This window comes from Desmodus rotundus, chromosome 4, assembly GCF_022682495.2.
Source record: "Desmodus rotundus isolate HL8 chromosome 4, HLdesRot8A.1, whole genome shotgun sequence".
NCBI classification, from domain to species: Eukaryota; Metazoa; Chordata; class Mammalia; order Chiroptera; family Phyllostomidae; genus Desmodus; species Desmodus rotundus.
The window spans coordinates 147,706,993-147,727,695 of record NC_071390.1 but is presented as its reverse complement, the minus strand read 5'-3'; positions in this window follow the sequence as shown (position 1 = coordinate 147,727,695).

Genomic DNA, 20,703 nt, shown 5'->3' with positions numbered 1-20,703 from the left:
CTTCCCTCAAAGTTCTAAATCGGAGATCCCTTCTGTGCTTCCTGTTTAGACCTCTCTTTTAATTGAGAAGTTTTAGTAGAGCCACAAGGCCAGGGAATCTCTGATCACCCAGCAGTAACCGGAAGTTCAAGGACCACTTCCCTGCCCACAGGCCCAGGGTCCTGGCTAACCGCTGGGCTTGCCGTGAACATGGCCAGCCCAGCAATTGTGGCAGCTGGCCTGGCGGGGAGAGAGACACAAGGCCACCCGTCACCTTCTTCAGTCATAGGCACATCTGTTTGCCACCTAGTGGGCCTGGACCCAGGGGCCAGCTTTTGTATTGGGGTTCCCTCCTTCTGTGTGAGATGCCTATTCCCCCCACCTCTACCCCATACTGGTCCTCACTGGGAGCACATCCCATGCTCCTGTAGCATATTGTTCTTTATATTCCCAAGGAGATGGGGAAACGGCACAACTAAGTTACAGCCCCGAAACCTTCAGTCAGATTTTCTTGTCCCACATGATTTATAGCAAAAAGATGAAAGAATCTGTTTTATTTTAGAAGCAATTAAGTAGAGAATAAGATTCTAAAGAAGTTTAAAGGAAGTATTTGCTTTGAAGTTTCAGGATACAAAGGGGGTTTGAGGCCCAGGAAGCTGACTCTGGTAGGAATGCTCGGGCCAAAGGCCATAGCCCCCAAACTGGCCAGACACAATGGTCACTTGACTGGACCATCCTGTCATTGGGAATCCTAGTTATTACTTACGTCTCTGCCTGTTACTTGCCTTGATGTGGGAGCTCCATGTTCAGTTGCACTATTATCAAATAAATAAATAAATAAAATTTGGGAAATATATCCTAATAGTGACCAGCCGAGAAGGCTGGGATACTCATAATGCTCACTAGAGTTTTTCTGAAAATGAGGTTAAGTAGGAAAAGAGTGGCTCATCCCCTGGCTCGGTCTACTGGATGGGCAGGCTCTGGGCATCAAGGTCACCAGCAGAGGGTTTTCATTTGTCCCACAGCACATGGCTGTCCTGGGGCTGCCTCAGTGCTTCAGAACAGGAACTCCAGTGCCTGCCCAGGACACGGTTTTCTGCACCGAGGCTGAGAGTGGCTCGTAGGCATGGCTAAGACACTACATCAAGTTCAGCACCAATTTCTGGCCCAGCAAGTCTCCATGAAATGGAACCTAATTGGAGAAGCATGTACCTCTCACCCACCAAGGATGGATCTGGGATTTGTGGGGCCAACACTTAATCAATTTGGGAAAAAAGAAAAGAATGCTAACACATTATGAAGGCAAAGTCAGTGGCGGGTCGGGAAGGGGCGTGTGTAGGGTGGAGGCTCTGAAGGTCAGGAGACTTCACAGTGAATTGCCTCTGCCCCTGCCACGGCTAGCAGCAGAGGACAGTCGCGCTGCACACTGCAGACTCGCCCTTTGGGCATGGGGTCTCAGCAGGGCTGAGTCAGTGGCCTCGATGCCCTAAGCAGGCTTTGGTTCCTCTGACAGCTAAGGCTGTACCTAGAATCTCTGTCACAGAAGGCAAAACAAAAACACCCCGTGTCCCAAGTCCTCCAAGTGCAAGTCCAGCTCCCCCAGGGACATTTTTTTCTTGCAGCCTTGCCTCCCTGAGGGCCCAGCAGAGTGCCTGGCACACAGCCAGCACGTGATTGCCTGCTGACGTGAAGAATTAAATTTAAGGAATAAACCAGATCCCTAAGTGAGCCTGAAATTCCCAAACTGGGTTCCAAGGCAAAAGGGAGTCCCTTTACTATGCCCAACAGATGGGTGCATTCTTACGTGGCCTGAAGTGGATGTACAGGCGTATCATGGAGATACTGTAGGCTTGGCTCCAGACCTCCACAATGAAGCAAATATCTCAGTAAAGTGAGTCACAGAATTTTTTTTGTTTCTTAGTGCACATAAAAGTTATGTTTACACTGTGCTGAAGTTTAGTCTATGAAATGTGCACTAGCGATTATGCCCAAAAAACAATATATGTACCTTAATTAAAAAATACTTTGTTGCCAAAAAATGCTAACCATCATCTGATCCTTCAGCAGATCTTAATCTTTTTGCTAGTGGAGGGTCCTGTCTCTATGGTGATGAAAGCACAGCATCTACAAAGTGCAATGAAGTGAGGGACGCATGTGAACATCTCCTGGTTTGTCATGTCTAGGCACTTCCCTGGAGTGGCCTGCAAGGCCACTGGGGAGCCCAAGGCCTGGACCCCCCGTAGATTATAATTTTTCTCTCTAGCGAACTTGGTGCTGGAGGGGCTTGTGGACTTGATCCTGGTTGCATCCCTGGGCCCTGACGCACACACATCCTTGGAGTTCTGTTGAGATTTGGCCAAGGAGGCCTCTCCCTGCTGGCCCTGTGGCTGTGTGTGTGCGACCCTGGAGGCGAGAAGGTAGAGGACTTGCTCTGGCTGATGTGGTTCAGTGGGTTGATCGCCAGCCTGCAAACTGAAAGGTCACCGGCTAGATTCCTGGGCGGGGCATATGCCTGGGTTGCCGATCAGGGCATGTGAGGGGTGGTCAATGTTTCTCTCTCTCACACGTCGATGTTTCTCTTCCTCTCTTTTGCCCTCTCTTCCCCTCTCTCTAAAAATAAACACATAAAAACAAATAAACAAAAAAATAAGATGGAGGACTCAACCTCAGCCTGTGAGCTGGGGGAACTGCCCCAAGCAGCTCTGGCAAGTTGGTGTGGAGGAGGAAACTGCTGTGCAGGATGAGATTCCCTCCAGTGGGAGGTGAGAACGGGAATTCCAATGGGTGGGAGAAGCGCTGATGTGGGGTGAGAAGCCGTTGAAGAAAGACGCGTCAGGCAGGCTGCCCTTGTCCTCGGTTGGGATGCCTTGCAGAAAGGGTACCAGTGCACAGACCCCAGGTGACGCGTGAAGGCAGTGCTCCACAGGACACTGGTCCAGCAGGACACTGGGCTGGAAAAAAGGTTCTGTGGAGGAGCAAGTTTGGGAGACAACATACTGCACCCCCACTTGGAAATTTGTCGTGTATTCCAGTGTTTTAGAGTCTGAAAAGTCTTAGGGATGAAAAAGCAAACCAAAACCATGGTAACTGTGTTCAGCATTTCCCACATGTGCGAGGAGGCCACAGAGCCCTTGCTTGGGTAACACCTGTGTGCCAGAGAACAACAGGCCGCGGGATGACGTGCCACGGGAGACGTGGCCTGGGCAGTGCGGGAACTCAGGCCATGCCCAACTGCCGGAGCTGGAGGATGACCTGGGTGGCCCTTGACGGCTGGAGGAACAGGGAGGGGTGACATGTGGTCCATGGTGTAGGACTCTGCCTTGCAGTCCAAGGTGTGACACTGTAGAGGAAATTTTGGGAAGAGGTGGCACCGAGAGAGTAAAAATGTCCTCAGGAAGTAATGCTTGTCTTGGCTGGGCAAGAGAAGCTAGGGAAAGAGGTGTCACACCAATGAGGTTAAGACAAAGGTAGTTTGTGGAAAGATGGAGAAGCTGTTGGGAGAGATCTGTTGTAATGGCAGGTATTAATGGAATAGGTGTCGTGATAATGAGGTGTATTAGTGATACACCTAAAATTTTACTGTTTTATTTATTATTCTGAATGGTAATGCTAACATTTATCTAATGCTTTATTGTTTGCAAAGTTATTTTAATCGCCTGTGATCCTCAGGAAAGCTCTGTGACGTAAATGCTGGGCCTTAGTATTATTCATACTCTGACTAATATAACCAGCTAAGAGTGACCTGCTCAAATTCACCTAACCAGCAGACACAGAGCTGGCCCTCCAACCCTGGGCAGGTGGCTGCCAGTGTCTGTCCCTTCTTTAGGAGGAGCCGGCACCCTGTGTGGTCCACTGGAAGGAGGTAAAATTGGAGAGGCCAGGGTGGACTGCTTATGGCAAGATCAGAGGAAAGGCTCCCAGGTCCTTGGCACTCGGCCTGCCACTTGCTCAGAGCAGAAACTAAGGGGACAGCGGAAGCTGTTGACACTGAAGAGTTGGGGATGGCTGGGGCTGTGGGAGGAGACCACGAAGTCATTTCCTTTTCCTTCACATTAACCTCTTGGTTCCTGCTAAGCAGTAGAAGCAGTGAGCATAGCTCTGGCCTGTGTAAGCTTTTCCAAAGGCTTTTGAGGACAGGCACAAATACCTCCCTAATTATACCACAGGCCTTTCCAAACACTGGAAAAGCAGATTAAAGGAACCTGAATTCATTTTCAAGCTGTCTTGAGGTTTATGTAAGACTGTTCTGGGAGTCTGAGAACCTGAGCAGATGAGCTGATTCCAGAAATCCAACCCCAGAGCCTGAAGATGCAGCTGGACATGGGGCCCACCCAGCCTTGGGTCGTGTGAGGATCTTGAAGCCATTCTGGGAAAGCTGTATCTACAAACAAAATCTGAATATGGTCCAAGGTCCTGAGTAACCCCTGGGAACAACAGGTCCAATCTACAGGCCACCTGGTGAGCATCTGAATGCTCAGAGAGCCAGGAGTGGTCGTGAAGCAGAGTGGGGAGCAGGCCTTTAGTCATAGGGTCAAGGGAGATTTAGAAAACAGAAAAGCCAAAAGCTTTTTGGGAGGCACCGTGTGGGGTGTGGGGTTAAACTGAGTAGGGATTTAGTTGGAGGGGGAGTACCCAGAGCCAAGAGCTACCTGGTGGTATGGAAAGCAGCTGAGTGTGCTTGGAAGAGGAAGGGACAGATGAAGACAAGGGCTGTGGGCTGAGATATGACTGAAAGTATTAGACAAGCAGGCAGAGGGAGGGGCATGGATGCAGTGGGGTGGGTGGGGAGCAGCAAGGAGTCACCTCTTGGGCACAGTGCTGGTGAACTCGAACTGCAGAATCTTGGTTGGTACAGGTACTGGAGTAAGAGTAGAGGCGGGGTAAGAGTAGAGGTGGGGCCAGGGTCAAGAAGGGAGCTCGCTGTGTAATGGGAGTGCCTCGGGGCAGCCCTGCTCAGGAAAGGGAAGGTTCCTCGGCATCGCCACTGAGCGAGCAACAGTACAGCGCCCCTTCGACATGAGCAGTGGAGGGAGGTGTTGTGAGTGCACTTTCTAGCCCACACGTCAGAAGTCCATGTGACAGAGACCTGCAGCGATTGCTGAGATCAGAAAGGTCCAAGAAAACTCTGCAAGCTGCTCCGAGTGTCCTGCCTGAGGGGCTCCCAGGCCAAGCCACCACCTCCTCCTTGTCAACCCTGACAGCCCAGCTCCTCTTCCAGGAAATCCTACTGCCCTGGGCCTGGCAGAGCCCCTTTCAGGGTCAACTCTCTCATGAGGACACTCTGTATTATGTCTGTGCCTTCTCAGCCAGCTTGCTTCTAGTACCAGGCTCACCTGCTCAAATCCCCCTTCTCCTAATTGCCTCATCTGCCTGCCTTGCTAAGTCATCCATAATGTGAAAATAAGGCAAAAGAGAGATGCGTGTCTTTCAATGTTGTGCTGGAGTTTGATTCAAAAGGCCCCTCCAAGGATGGTTCTATTATCCATACCTTTGCTCAACTCACCATTTACTACTTGCTCAGGACCTAGATCCACTGAAGTTACTTGGAGATTTATGCTAGAGAGCAATGCAAATTATTTCTGTCTGGTAGAAAAGATAACGATAAAGGGTGAAAGGTAAAGGGTGTGGTTGTGGAGGGCTATAAACCAATTTTGAAAATGTAACCCAGTAGCTCTCTTATTGCTTGTCTACTGCTTGTTCCTTCCTTAATGACTCAAATCAATCTTTGACACGTTTATTCTCTTTTTATTCTGGCAATTTGACAGTTTTAGAGATTGTTTCATAGAAAGACTCAAAGGCACTCACTTGGGAGAGCCAAGAAGAGCCCAAGAAGGTGCTGCTGGGCCTAGGCATGACCTCTCCTGGTTCCAAAAATGAGTTTCCAGTAGCAAAAGAACTCACCTCTGCTGCCTCTCTGTTTCTCAGGGTTGGTCTGTTTGCTTGTTTCATATTCTGATTCTGCGATTTTGCTTTTGTGTCTGGTTCTTGTCCAACTCCATGAGTGGGTAAACTTGCAGTCTCTTCATGGCAGATTCCAGGGACTGGTGGGTGTGTTCTTCTCTTGGGTCACTAGCTGACCTTGAGAGAAAATGAAGAATCACCATGGGCATCCGGAGACTTAGGGCCTGGGCCACATGTCTTCAAGCCTGGTGGGTGTCTGACCAGTAGCTGGTGTTTCCTGCACTGCGAGAGCCGCCTGTGTGCCTGTGAGTCAGGTCTGCACACAGCTGCCATAGGAAGCCCCCTTGGGGAGAGCAGGGGCTGGGAATCTGGCCTTATGGAGTTGCCACTTGGTGACTCGCTATGGCCTGTTGGGTTGGGTGGATGATGGGAAACTCCAGTTTGTTAGTCCTTTTTTTTGTTGTTTATCTGCTTGGAGTCAAATCAACAAAGAAAATATTTCATAGTCACTAGAAAGGACAACCACTCTTTGAGATCTGCATGGGTAGTTTTATTATTTCTGTGATTCCTTTTGGCCTGTGGATTGGACAGCAGATGTGGCTGCAGGCTCTTAGGGGGTCTGTGAGAGTGTAATTGAGAACGGCCTTGAGCTTTTGTTGTGACCACGTGAAGTATATTCTGACCTCAGGGGAATTTTAATAAATTAGAGGATATAGTCTCTTAAATGAGTTCTATTCAGATTGGTTTATAGAGAATTATAACCACTTACTTATATCTAATATATCCCAAATTTCTAGAAAATAAACTGAACTATTAACATTTTAGTTGTGTCGGTCTTTCAAGGGGGGGAAAAAGGCTTTCTCCCGGAAACTGCTAATTCAGAGATCTTTTAGTTAAGAATCCAAGTTTATATAAGCAAGGCAAATTTTTGAGCAAACCAAAACTAGTATAACAATTTTGATATAAAAAACAACTACATGACTTTTCCCTGATTTTATAAGTGTAGAATATAATACAAGTATATATTTTACTTTATTTTAAGATTTGGATTTGTTTACTCATAAGGCTTCTAATTACAACATAAACTTCCTGAGCATTTTTTCTACTATACTGATTAGATAAGCTAGCATTACTTCTATGTAATGTTTAAAATTAAGAAACATGTAAAATTATCCATTCAACTAATTTGAAGTATAGTTCTAACAATTTTTATATCAGCTTAAATATCATTCTCTATATCCTTAGTTAAATTAAATCTTTGGATTAATATTAAATTAAGGTAATTAATGGATAATTTCTGTATACTTGAAAAAATTTAAATTAGGTAGACTGTTGAAACATTGGTACAACTCTATTTCAGATTAGATGAACTTCTTTCTACCAGGATATAATTAGACAGAATAATTGTGCAACCAGGGTCATACGTAGACCTAGATTGGAATGTCATCTTTAAAAATAAATTTTATTTAATCAGCCGGGATGCCATCCTGAGTGGCCTCCACCAGCCACCAGACTTCCAGAGGCGCTGGGCTCCTCTGAGCCCCTCTCCCCACCCCAACCCCTCTATCCACTCCCTACCCTGCCTACCCCACCCCTTAGACTAGGCAGGCTGCAGCCAGAAGCAGTTGGGTTCTGTTCTATCAAAACAGCAAAGCACCAAAAAGGAAGTTGAGAGAACCCTGCTCTTTACTACCCAAGCCACACATGCCTTCCTGATACCTCGCAACTGTGTGCCTTACACCAAGTGGAAAACAAAGGACAAGCGGTCAATGAGAGAAAGAAAGGAAAGAAAGAAAGAAAGAAAGAAAGAAAGAAAGAAAGAAAGAAAGAAAGAAAGAAAGAGAATTTTTTAACAAAAGTCCCACATTGTCATTTTGCATTGAACTCTGCAAATTACGTGATCAGTTCTATACATATGTGTGCATATAGGTCTGCATGTGTGTGCACGCACATGCACACATACACACATGTATGTGTATATGTGTATCTTTGCTTGTTATTCTTACACATTACAAAAAGGTAGAAAAGAATAAATGGTTTAGGTAGATGAAATATAAATGCTGTAATTACTGTCTGTCCATATGTTGACATAATACCTCTTCTTGTCTATGTATCCTTTTTACATGTGTTTGCATCTTAAATTTTAAGTTCTCAAGGCTTTAGGGACCATATGTATGATTTTTTTCCCTGCATCTTTGATACTTTCCCAGAAGTGAATGGGTCTCTTTTAAGTGCTTTTTGATGGGGATAAAACAAAGGAAGAAATGTTTCTGGAAGCAGACATTCTGGAAATTGCCATAGAAGCCATTCAGAGGTCATAGGGTGACTATTCTTTTGTCTGAACCAGCTTTAAAGAAATCTCCTCCCTCGGGGGCTGATTCAGCACATCCTCGGCCTGTAAGCCAGTCCACATGCCCCCTGAGGCTGTGCGTGGGGAGGCGTTATCAGTGTCAGTACCTATGATGATCTGTGCTGGAAGCCACATATTGTGTTACTTTTGGCAGATATAGCAAGAGAATGGCCAAGAAAGGATATGACATGAATTCCACAATTTAATTCTGAAAACCCCGTGGTTTCAAAGCTGGTCATTTCTTGTTAGAGCTTTGTTTTTCCTCTTTGGTCATAACAACTGGACTTCCAGGGGAATATTTCTTCTTACAAATTAAGGAAATTTTCAGAGCCAAATTTCAGGTCTTTCCTGATATAAAGAAAAAAACAATGAAAGGACAGTAGGCATAACTTTGAATGGTAGCCAGGGACACCACACAAAAAGGCAACTATTATACTTCCTAGCAAAGCGAGGCTGTTTTTGAAAAATAATCTTTTTTTATTATAGAGGAAAATCTAACATTTATGAAACCTCTACTTGGAGGTTCTTAAGAACACAATTTTAACATTTAGAGGAGATGGGCATGGCCCTGTGCAGAGATCATATTTGTTTCTAAAGCAAATTTGAAACCAAAGCTGGAGATGTATGTATGACAGCCTTCAACCCAGACCAGCCTCCTGATGCAATAAGCTTAACCCAATAGTCCTTGACTTCTGGCCCCTTGTCACCCAGGGAGGTTACATCTCGAGCTTCAGCTTCCTCTTCGGTCAGATGGGGTAATCACACCAAACTCACAGCAACGCTGTGAGGATAAATTAAATGGGTTAATGAAAATAGCTAATATTTTTTGAGAGCTTACTATGTGTTGGGCACTATGTTAAGGACTTAGCACATATTCTCTTATTAATCCTCACAGCAACCTCTGATGCTGAAAACATTTTTCCTCACCGTCTTACAGATGGGGAGACTAAGGCACGCAGAGATTAAGTCACTTGCTCGAGGTCTCACAGCAAGTAAGTGATGGAGCCAGTGGTCAGATCCCAGGGGTCTGGCTTCAGAACCGTGTGCCCTGGCACCCGGCTGTAGGTGATGTGTGTGCTCACCTGCCCAGAGGATGTGTGTGGAAGTATCTAACAATCTCTGGCACACAGTAGGTATTCAATTAATTTTACTGGGATTTGAACAATTCAAGACAAACCTAGCATTTTTATACAGCCCAGATATCTTAGGAGCTCAATACCAGTGATATTTGTGCTATTAACATCGATGAAAAATACCTCAATGAACAGTATATGTCATTAACAAAATGTTATGCTATCCCACCTGCACTAAAATAAATTCATAATTAGCTTTCAAATGATAAAACTACCCCCTGGGCATCAGGCGGCACTTATCTCCGCTAGCTTGGCCAACTTCTGTATTCTTTACCATACCTTCTAGTTAACAGGGTTTTCTCAGTAAAGATCTCCCTTCAGTCATATGCATTTCCGAGTATCCTTTGGGTTGCTTATGAATAGAATCGTTCATCCTTTTTTTTTATCTTCCATTTATCTTTGTCCCCCACTTACAGGACATTATGCTAGGTCAATCTTAAAAATATGAAGAAGATAAGGCATGCCTAATGGGAAGCTGACACTTTCCTGACACAGTAAAAGCCTGTGTGTGGAGTCTGATGTGCTCGAATGTGCCTTCTTTGCAACCTGGACAAGCTAACCTGCTTGGAGGTGCTTTGCACCATGTGACTTGCCCTCTGAGAAAGAAGCTCTTCTGGCTACAATCAAACGTCTTTTAGTTCAGGTTCTTCCTAAGAATACTAGCTCTTTTCTCTTAAAACTTTTTTTAGAAAGATAACAAAAAGTATTAATTGAATTGAACCCAAACTGCATCATGGGTAATAGAGAAGCCCTGCTATTTTTTAAAATCCAATCATTATTATCTACAAAGTGCAGGGCATTTCAGATTCAATAATAACCAAACTGAGCTCCTGTCCTCTAGGAGCCTACAGTCTAGGGCAGGGATCGCCAAGCTGTGGGCAAGGAGCTCAGTCCAGGCCTCTCCCTGCTTTGGTCAGTGAAGTCTTGTTAGAACACAGCCACACCCATTCCCGAAAGGATTGTCTGTGTCCTTTGGCACACTACGACAGCAGGGTTAATACTTGCAACAGAGACTGTGTGGCCCAAAGAGCCTCAGACATTTCCTATCTGGCCTTTTGTAGGCAAGGCCTACTCTAGAGGAGGGGGTCCTACGAAAGGTGTTATGTAATTGGTATATTTCGTAACACGTGGGTTAGACAAGCAGAATTATGGTGCGGGAAGTCATTTGCCTGTTGCTGGATTAAAACTTGATTTTTAAAAACTTATTCTTAAGTCATAAAATTTCTACAACAATTTTAAGTTGTAAAGTATGGTCACCATTCTAGGTGCCCAATTCCATGTAATAGTGAACACTTCCACCTTCATTCACAGTTGTAATTCCTCTCCTACTGGGGGCCTGCCTCTTGGGAAAGGGTTTCTTCTGCCTCCCACCTCCAGCCTTTGCTGTCCTGAGGCCAGTGCAGGGTCAGGGGTGGGAGTGTAGAGGACATGGCATGGGAGCTGGGAAGTTTGCACTTAACTGACACCATATAATATGGCTTTGTGCTTTCTGAAGCTGGCAGTTGTTGAAAGCTCTTTATCTTGTGGGAACACTTTGTGGGTTATTCAGAGGCCCCATTCACCCCAGGATCTCTTCCTGGATGGATGTTTCTCTGGTTTGTATGGTCATTTAATTCTCTGCAGCCCCTTAAATGAGGTTTTAATAACTTGTTCTAAGCTGGCATCTCTGTCTTGCTGTTGCTCATGGACTGCATCAGGCTCACAGCAAGGCTTTCGTTTTGTCTGCCCCAACAAACCTCAGATGTGCGAGATGATCCCAGAGTGTCCACTTGTTTCAATTTGCCCCTCAGCCGCCAGCCAACCTGCCTCATCCGTTTAGAGTTCTTGATAGAGAGTCAGACACCAGTCTAGCCTGCTGTGTCCACCCCCTAAAATCCAGAAACACATATTAAAGTCTCTGAGCATACCCAAAGGATACCTGCTTTCAACTCAAGGCGATGGGGGCACATCCCCCAGCTTTCCTGCTTTGGGAGGAGGGCCTCCTACTACAGCTCTGACCATAGAAATTGTTCTCATGAATCCTTCCTCTTCAAATCCACTTTCGACTCATTTGATAGCCTCAAAGTGAGGAAGGAACTGAGAGTTTAACCAGTTTGGGGTTCGTTCTTTTTGCAAATCCTACCGAGGTGTCTATTTTACTTGAAAAATGCTGTTTATTGTGTGTTGGTGACTCAGTCAAAACTTCCAGTTTAATATACTATGTCATTAAAGTTGATGCCAGTTGGAACAAATAAGACCCCGATAAATTATGGGGAGATTAGATCCAGGTCTCAGCCAGGCTTCTGAAACGAAGAGGAGAAATGAGAACGCTGGACCTCCACTGCTGGAGATGGGGGCTCAGGCATTTTCGTTCATGTGCCAAAGGCTGGGGTGACTTGGTTAGTGCCGAAGACGTGAGAGTACACACGCGGTGAAATGGACAATGGATTATATCTTGAGAGTAGAATTTTAAGCCTGGATGGAACCGTTTGCATTTTTTAAAGTTCGCTGTGGCCACAGTATGAAGGATGGGTTGAGGGGTGGAGGTTGGAGGCTGGGAGAGGCTACTATGGTAAATCAAGTGAGAAATTATAAAAAGGTAAGTTGCTGTATTGACATTAGAATAGAGATGAGAGGACAATGTTCTAGACGGTTACAAGGCAATGTTTCCAGTAATTGATGATAGATTGGATATTGAGGAAGGAGTTAATGGCTATTTCAAGTTTCTGCCTTGAATAACTGGAAGAATTTTAACTCTACTCACTACACAGATTTATGGGGGAAAGGTGCCTATTTCTTTGATGGCCAAGGAGGGGGGCCATGAGAACAAGGCAGAAAAGGATCTTGAGGTGGGTTAGACAAGGTTAGCTGAAGGAAAATATCCAGAAAGGACTAAATTCTGAGTAGATCTTAAGTCTTACACTGGAGTCTATTAATTCTTCATGCCAATAATTGACAATGAGAATATGGTTGCTTAATCTTCACTGTGTAACAAAAAATTACTGTGATACTATTAAATTAATATCAATACCATTGATCCTATGGGAAAGATCCTGATGGTAAAGGAAAATTATATTAAAAATCACAGGTAAAGAAAGGTGCTGTACTAACCCTTCTACTAAAATTCTCTTCCTTTTCATTTTTTCTATATTTTATTTCACCTGCATACTCCTTCTTCCTTTTATATTCAGCCTGCTTTCTAGTTCTCATGGAAGACTGTATATCATTGAGGTTTTCCCCCCAAGCACCCACCCCACAGGGAAAGGCACATGACCTAGGACAGCCAATTAGAATACCTCAGCCCTCTTGTACCCAGTGGTTGGTTCAGGAATAAGTCTGTGTCTCAAGCAACACCAGTCAAATTCTTCCCTTTGATTGCTCTAAAGACATAGGAAGAGAACAGCTGTCTCTCTGCAGGACTTTCTGAACACTGAGTGGGAGAGGCTGTGCTTGGCAGGTGCCACTTTGTCTCCTCCAGTGAGACCTTGAAGCAAACTGCACCTCTGGATTTCCCGGTTATACTAGCCAATAAATTCCTTTTTCCCATTTTTTTAGAATTTTCTTAATATAGTTCGATTTTTTTTTTAAACTGGCAAGCAAGAGAACTCTGAACACTCCCCTAGTGCCCCCAGGTAAAGCCCATAGCCCTCTCTCGTGTGCCGTACTGCTCTATTGAGATATTGCATACCATATGCTTCACCATTTTAGTCATAATTCAGTAGTTTTTAGTATGTTTGTAGAGTTGTGCCACTATCACTGCTATCCAGTTTTAGAACATTTTAATATCCCAGAAGTAACCCCAAACATATTAGGTATAAGTTGCGAGTACCACCCCCGGCAACCACTAATCTACTGCATGTCTCTGGATTTGTTTATTCTAGACCCTGCATGAAAATGAAATCATGCAATACTCACCCCTCGTGTCTGGCTTCTTTCATTTAGCATGCTGTTTTCAAGGTTCATCCATGTCGTAGCATGTATCATTACATCATTTCTTTTTATAGACAAATAATATTCCACATTTTGGTTATTCATTCATCAGCTGGTGGACATTTGGGTTGTTTCCACTTTTTGGCTATTATTAATAATGTTCTATGAATATTTGTGTACAAGTTTTTGTATAGACATATGTTTTCAATTCTCTTAGGTATATATCTAAAGTAGAATTGCCAAGTTACATGGTAACGTTTTGTTTAACCTTTTGAGGAATTGCCAAACTATTCTCCAAAGAGACTGCATCATTTTACATCCCCACAAGCAATGTATGAGGATTCAAATTTCTCCACATCCTTACCAACGCTTCTTATTATTTGTCTTTTTGATTATGTCATCCTAGTAACTAAAGTGGTACCTCACTGTGCTTTTAATTTGCATTTTCCTGATGGTTAATGACATCAACCATCTTTTTATGTGCTTATTGACCATTTGTAAATTTTTTGTTGGAAAAATGTCTATTTTAATTCTTTGTCTATTCTTACATTGGGTTTTTTGTCTTAACTATTGTTGGGTTGAAATAGTTCTTCATATATTCTGGATTCAAGTCTCTTATCTGGTATGTGATTTGCAAATATGTTCTCCTATTCTGTAAGTTGCTTTTTTTTTTTTTACTTTCTTTATGTTGTTCCATAAAAGTCTTAAATTTTGATGAAGTTCAATTAATTTATTTTTTCTTTTGTCTCTTATACTTTTGGTGTTATATCTAAGAAACCATTGCCTGATCCATTATCATAAAGATTTATACTTATGCCTTCTTGTAAGCATTTTATAGTTTTAGGTCTATGGTTCATTTTGAGTCAAGTTTTGCACCTTACTACTGCATTTTGTGCCTTCCTCTTTTTGTACTTGTCCAATTGCACTATGATTTCTGGTACATAAAAAAAGTATTCTGAGCATAAATAAAGTTGGGAAAATGTGCACAATAATTTTCCACCTTAAAGATTCACAGTACAATATCTACCCATTAAAAGCTTTAAGTAGACAGCAGTACAGAAACCTGTTTGTTTCCTTTAATTTCGTGCTTATAAACACCACTGTCTGGTGGATGCTGGGTTGTACCTTCCAGATGTCCCGACTCATGGCCCCAACTGCTGACAGTGCCCCTGGGAGCCACTGAGTAGCTACTGGCCCCTTTGGGGATTGGCTAGCTGAATAGAGAGCTACCTTGTCCAAGGTCATGCTCCCTTCCTGGAATGGACCACATCCAAAAACTGATTGGCATGAGGATGTAAAGCCCTGGTTGTCTTGCTCCACCTCAGGACATCTTTGCAGGGTCATCTCATCTTCAGAGTCCCTGTAGCACCAGCTGAGGCTGCCCCTAAGGCTCTAGCCCACCTTCTACCTGTCTAATCTGCTTCCATCCTTTCCCTTCCCCAGGTGTTGATCTCAAAAACATGCACTAAGAATCCTCTTCCACACACAACTGCATCTCAGCAGCTGCCTTCAGGAGAACCCAACCTGTGACAAAAAGAATTTCCCAGACATATTGGAATATTCATTTGTATGAAAGATTTACCTCCCAGGGAAGTATTTACAGAACACAAGCTTGGGAAATTCAATAGAGCAGAGGCAAGACTTGCAACCAGAAGAGCTGATGTGGGCTCAGACTTGCCAATCAACTGGCTGTTTAATCCTGATCAAGCTACCTATCTGCCAGAGCTTCAGTTTATTATTAATAAAATGAGCACAGTAACACCCACTTCACAGGAAGGTGAACAACCTAGCACAGTGCTCAGGACATCAATTTGAAAGAGCTCCATGATGCAGAGGTTTTTTTTATCTGTTTTCTGTACTACTTACTACAATATATCCCAAGTGCCTAGAATTGTGTCTGGCACATGGTAAGCATTTGATACTTATCTGAATTAATTAAGTAAATAATGCATATTTAACATTTGAAAATTTTTACTGAAGTATGTTTTCAGTCAATATTGTTGAATAGACCATAGTCATTTGTGAAAAAAAATAAGTGAAGATTACTTTCAGGACAGATTACAAAAGACCTGCTTGCCGACCTTTCCCGTACTGATTGGGTGGCCATGAAAATATTGGCACCATTATGGCTGAGATTTCTTAGATGATGTCCCACAAACCTTTAAATACACCAATTTATTTTGCTGACCTTTCTTATACTAGGTCGTGTTCTCAAACAAATAACTAAAAAGTCACACTGAATATCATGTTCAATTAAAGCAAGATTTATAAAGCCCCAGTGTAATGATTTTTGAAAACTTACTAATTTAAAGTGTAAGACATCTTGAGCCTTATTAAGAAGAGTCCAAATACCTTACCATTTTTGCCTGTTGCGGCATGACTAGAACAAAGAAATTCAACTTAATTTAGCAAATACCAAAGAGTCTGTCTCTGTGACACCAGAGAGCAAGAGTGAATGGAAGTCCCAGTGCTGCACAGTTTGTGCTGGATGTGACACATGATTGTGCTGAAAGATGTAGTTTCTTCCAGATGAAGGTATCAGCCACCAGAGAATAAGCATCCTTCTAGACTCATGAAAGATTTGGGGACATGGCTCTTGTCTTTCAGGTAAAATCTAGTGGGAGTTAACATACCAAACTAAAATACTCCAAAGAACATGACCAAGGAAAAGATTCACAGGGAGAGATCCAATCGAGTTGAAAAGGAACACAGGGAAGGATGCTGTTCATTGTCTCTGGGGCTTGGAAAGGCACCTGAGGAAGGTGGCACCTGGGTTGTATCTTCATGACTAAATATAATTTCTGAAAGATAGAAACATGGGGGAAAGACATTCTGGAAAAGAAACAGTATAAACCTGGAAACTGAGACAAGATATAGGGCATCAAAGGCTAAAGTGATGGGTAATGAAAATGAGGACAGATTGTGGTAGGGATTAAAGATTTCCGAACACTTCGTGACATGCAATTGATCACTGGGTTAGAAATTATCTTCCATAGTTCTCACATTATACAAGGTCTGTCCAAAAAGGGTCTAACCATTGTTAATATAACAAGAACAGTTTGCACAACATCAATGTAACCTGGCAGCCAAGGAGAATGGGCTAGAATGCACGTGTGTGAACAATGACGACTTCACCGTATTAGTCAGTGGAGATGGTAGATGCCATTGAGTGTGTACTCTGTGGCCATCACATTCAAAATGACTGAGTGAGTGGAGCAACAAATCTGCATCAAATTTTGCATTAAGCTTGAACATTCCTCTGTGGAACCTATTCAGGTGATTCAGAAGGCTGCAGCTATGGGCAACTGGTGGTTGGCAGCTTCCTCACAACAACACACCTGCTCATGCATCACATCTCATTCAGAGTTTTTTGGCAAAACATCAAATCACCCAAGTGAGTCAGCCCTCTACAGCCCAAATTTGGTGCCCTGTGACTTCCAGGTTTCTCAAAACTAAAATCACCTTTGAAAGGGAAGGAATTTCAGACCATCAATGAAAATCAAGAAAATATGATGGAGCAGCTGATGGTGATTAGAACTGTATGAGGTCCCAGCATGCCTACTTTGAATGGGGACTGAGGTGTCATTGTCCTATGTATAATGTTTCTTGTATCTTGTATCTTCTTCAATAAATGTCTCTATTTTTCATATTACACAGCTGTATACTTTATGGACAGACCTTGTGTTTCATGCCCCTAAATCTTCAACCAAATTTTAAACTACTTAAGGGCAAATATAAAACCATATAGAAATAACTTATCTGAAGGTAGAGCTTCTGGCAAATGTGTACGTCCAGAATAAAACCTTGGATGTCAAAATGAATGGAAATAAAATAGAGGAACTGAAAGAGAAATGGAGGAGGAAGAGGAGGGGAAAGAGGAAGAAGATGAGAGAAAAAAAGACAGAACAAGAAGTCTCCATGAATCAGTAAAACCCCAATGCAAAGTATGGGCTTAGCCTAGGTTTAAACCCTGATTTTGTCACTCATTAACTGTGGGACCTCATTAAGTCCTCTTTCCTCCTGTGAAAACTGGGTGTCATAGCACTGCCTGCCCTAGAGGGGGACTCAATGAAAATACTCATGAAGCACCTCGAGTGTAGCCTTGCATGGTGACCGGTCAGTCTGTGTCACTTGGTCAGTGAAGTTGCTGGGTGCTGGTGCTGCCTCCTGGTGCTAAAGCTCATAGCTTTTCCTAACAAGTTCTTATGTTCTCACTAAGAGTCTACTGACTCTCCTAAAGTGAGATGTTTCTCACTTTGCTTGGCTGGTTTTGACATCCTAAGGCAGGGATGCAGAGATGATTAGAGAAGAGTGTCCAGGAACCATAAACAATTGGTGTGAGACGCACAAAGGGAAGACAGAGCCAGCACCACAGATGTGTGTCTACAAAATGCATTGTGCACACTTGGCTATATTTAAAGCATCACAAGGACATGGCTGATGTGCATAACTGTGTTCCTGAGTTGGTACAACAGGCTAAACTCCTTCATTCAATCCAAGCGCCTTCCATATTCAAAGCATTATGAGTGAGGTGGGGATTATATAGGTAGACAGGACGCTTGTCTTAATGGAGTTGCAACAAGTTAAAAAGTCGATAATACAGCTTGGAAATTTTCCATCCAAAACAGTTAAAATGAGCAAAAGCTTGTCATCTGAAAAAAGAAAAAAAAGGCTTGCGGAGGGGAGCCTAGACAGCTTATTTCCCAACAGTGTTTGCTAATGAGGTTCCAGAATGCGTCCTGCTGAGCACAGAGCAGGTGCTCACAAGTTGCCTGCCAAGGGAACTGGTTTTGTTTCGCTTTGCTTTTGCACAATACAATATGTGAAACCACCATTCTTTCTCCATTGGTAACTCATCTTTGTGCCAAAGAGCTGCCCCTCCTCTCACATTCCCTGTTCTAAGCCCTGGCGCTGCCGTCCTGGTCCTGAGTGATTCAGACAGAGGTCTGCAGCCGTCTTTAACCTCCCCCTCACCTCGCCACCTGCACCCAAGGTCTCTGCAGTCCATACACTGTTCTGTAGGAAGGAACGTCTAGCTTTGTCTAGATAGGAGTGAAGGAGACCCCGTTGCTGTCAGATATCACAGGTCTTGTGTCCCCACTGTGGACTAAGTGCAGTCCTGCCAGCCTCCTCGAAGCTGCCCTATGATATCTGCTCTGTGAACTCATCGTTTCCATTCCTGTGAGGTTTTTCAAGTGTGTTCCAGGCCCTAATAAGCCAAGCTCAGGAAGAAGGGAATTCCTTCTACTGTGGACTTTACAAAGGTGATGCCTCCAGCCCATGAGAGTCAGGTTTCCACTGAAAAAGCTAATTGTCGTTAATTCCTGGACAAAGAGGATACTTATTTCTCTGTAGCTTTTGTTTTGTCTTGCTTTTAACAATGAAGCTCTGGTCACAATGAATAAGCCCTTGAGAGGACACTATTTCCTTCCTTCTCTTTCTCACGTCACCCAACATGAAAGGCAAAAAGCTATAGGGTGAATGGGAGGCTTATGAAGACATCTAACTTTTCAAAGATTTCCAGAGCAGATACAAATTAGTCTAACTCATTCCAGTTGTGGGGTGATGAGAGCTTAAGCTTGGATATTTCCCACCAAGCAGACTGGGCAAAGGTTTAGCCAAGTATCCATATGGTAGGTGTTCAGTGCATCATTTTTAAAGGATTGACTAAGTTCTCTTATGCCATATCAGGCAGTTTCCAAAGTGAAAAAAAATCACTGTGGATCTTTCTCTTCCGGGGTTAGAAAGTTCAGTGTGTACGATAATGCTGAGATCCCTGGGGCCTGCATGCATGTCTCCCCATACAATCAAATCATTCATTGGCCCACACTTAGAGAATGTAGCAGGAAAGCAGAAAGTATCATTTATTTGATTCAATCCCCAGGTACTAATTGGTCTCCCTGACCTGCACGGGTTCTCCCGCCTCCCTGGTACCTGGAGCCTTCTTTATCTAGGAAGAAAGGCCCTCACCTTCACAAATGAATCTCTGTCTTTAAGCCAGTGTTCTTAAAAGAAACCATATGAGCAGAAATGGAATGTATTGAAAGTGTACGGAATAGCTGAAAGAATTGGATAATCCATGAACCAGGTTCACAGACCTCATCGCCACAGAAAAGTGCTGCATTGTGGCCTGGCCCAGGGAGACAATGGCCATCTCTCTTGCTGGCCTGAGCCGCATCACTCCTCTGCTTCCTGGGAATCTTGCTCAGCTACCTCTGCCAGAGGAGTGGTTGGCTGCACCCTATTATTTGCAGAACCAGCTCCTCTTCAAGGCCCAGCATGTAGAATGTCTGAAGTGTGAAGTCAAGGTCACGTGCCCACACGCCTGGTGAGCACTTGAGGCCATATTGATATCTAGGGTCCAACTAGCCACAGCGTGGTCCCTGAAGGAAAACAAACCTGGCATTGTCAGCCTCTTCCTAAGACTCAAGGTGGCAGCATTCTCCCCAACGGAAAGAGGCTCAGATGCAAAGTTGCCAAGAAGAATGACAGATGTCCACACACCTGAACCCAATACTGTCTTGATGTGCCCGTGTTCCTTGGTCTATTAACTCCTGCAGGAAGCGTGAGATGTGACCAGTGAGAGGAGGCTAAGAAGAGTCAATGGGCAACAGGGCATGAAGGGAGCGTTGGGATAGAAGCTGGGGAGAGAACAATGTGATCAGCACACAGCACACAGCCAGCCGCTCTCCTGTCAGGCAGTCCTACTCAAAGCAAGCCTTGCAGGTGCTTGAGCGTCCACTGCCTGCAAGTAACGCTCAGCCAAAGGCAAACAATAATGTCACAGTGAGTTGTTTTGTTTCTGGTCTTAGTAATGGCTTGGAAAGGAAGCAATGAAGCTTTAGATAAGGCAATCCTATTTTTCTTAATGTTATTGATATTATTCTTCATGGTAATAATTCATAAGGCTTTCTTCTTATTATCCAGAAAATTTTATTTCATGTATATAGTCCAATATGACATATGAAATGTCACAACTGTCGGAGCCCCAGAAAAGCAAGTCTTAGTACTTCCTGAACCACATCCCACATTTCAGCAAAACAGGTGGCCCGTGTCCTTAAACATGTCTGAATCAGCCACAGCTGTGGAGATGCGACCATGTCCCCAGGGTCAAAGCTCAGCACACAGACTCAGTAAGCAGGCTTGCGCCTCGCACAGACAGTAGATCATCCTCACAGCCAATGCTTTTCCCACAGAAACGCGTGCGTGTGCTTTGGTCAGCTTCTTCCTCACCCACAAGCATGTTGGCAGCTCCTAGAAAAAAGCTTTCCATTTTCTGTCTCACCTGGTGAGCCAGAAAAGACGCTCATTAAATTTGACATCTAGGTTGCCTGCCCAAGAAACTCGAGCAAAGTCCAATCAGGACCAGCTGCCACTTTCCACAGAGCAAATCCTCCAGCCAGCTGATAATCATGTGTGACCTGGGAATTG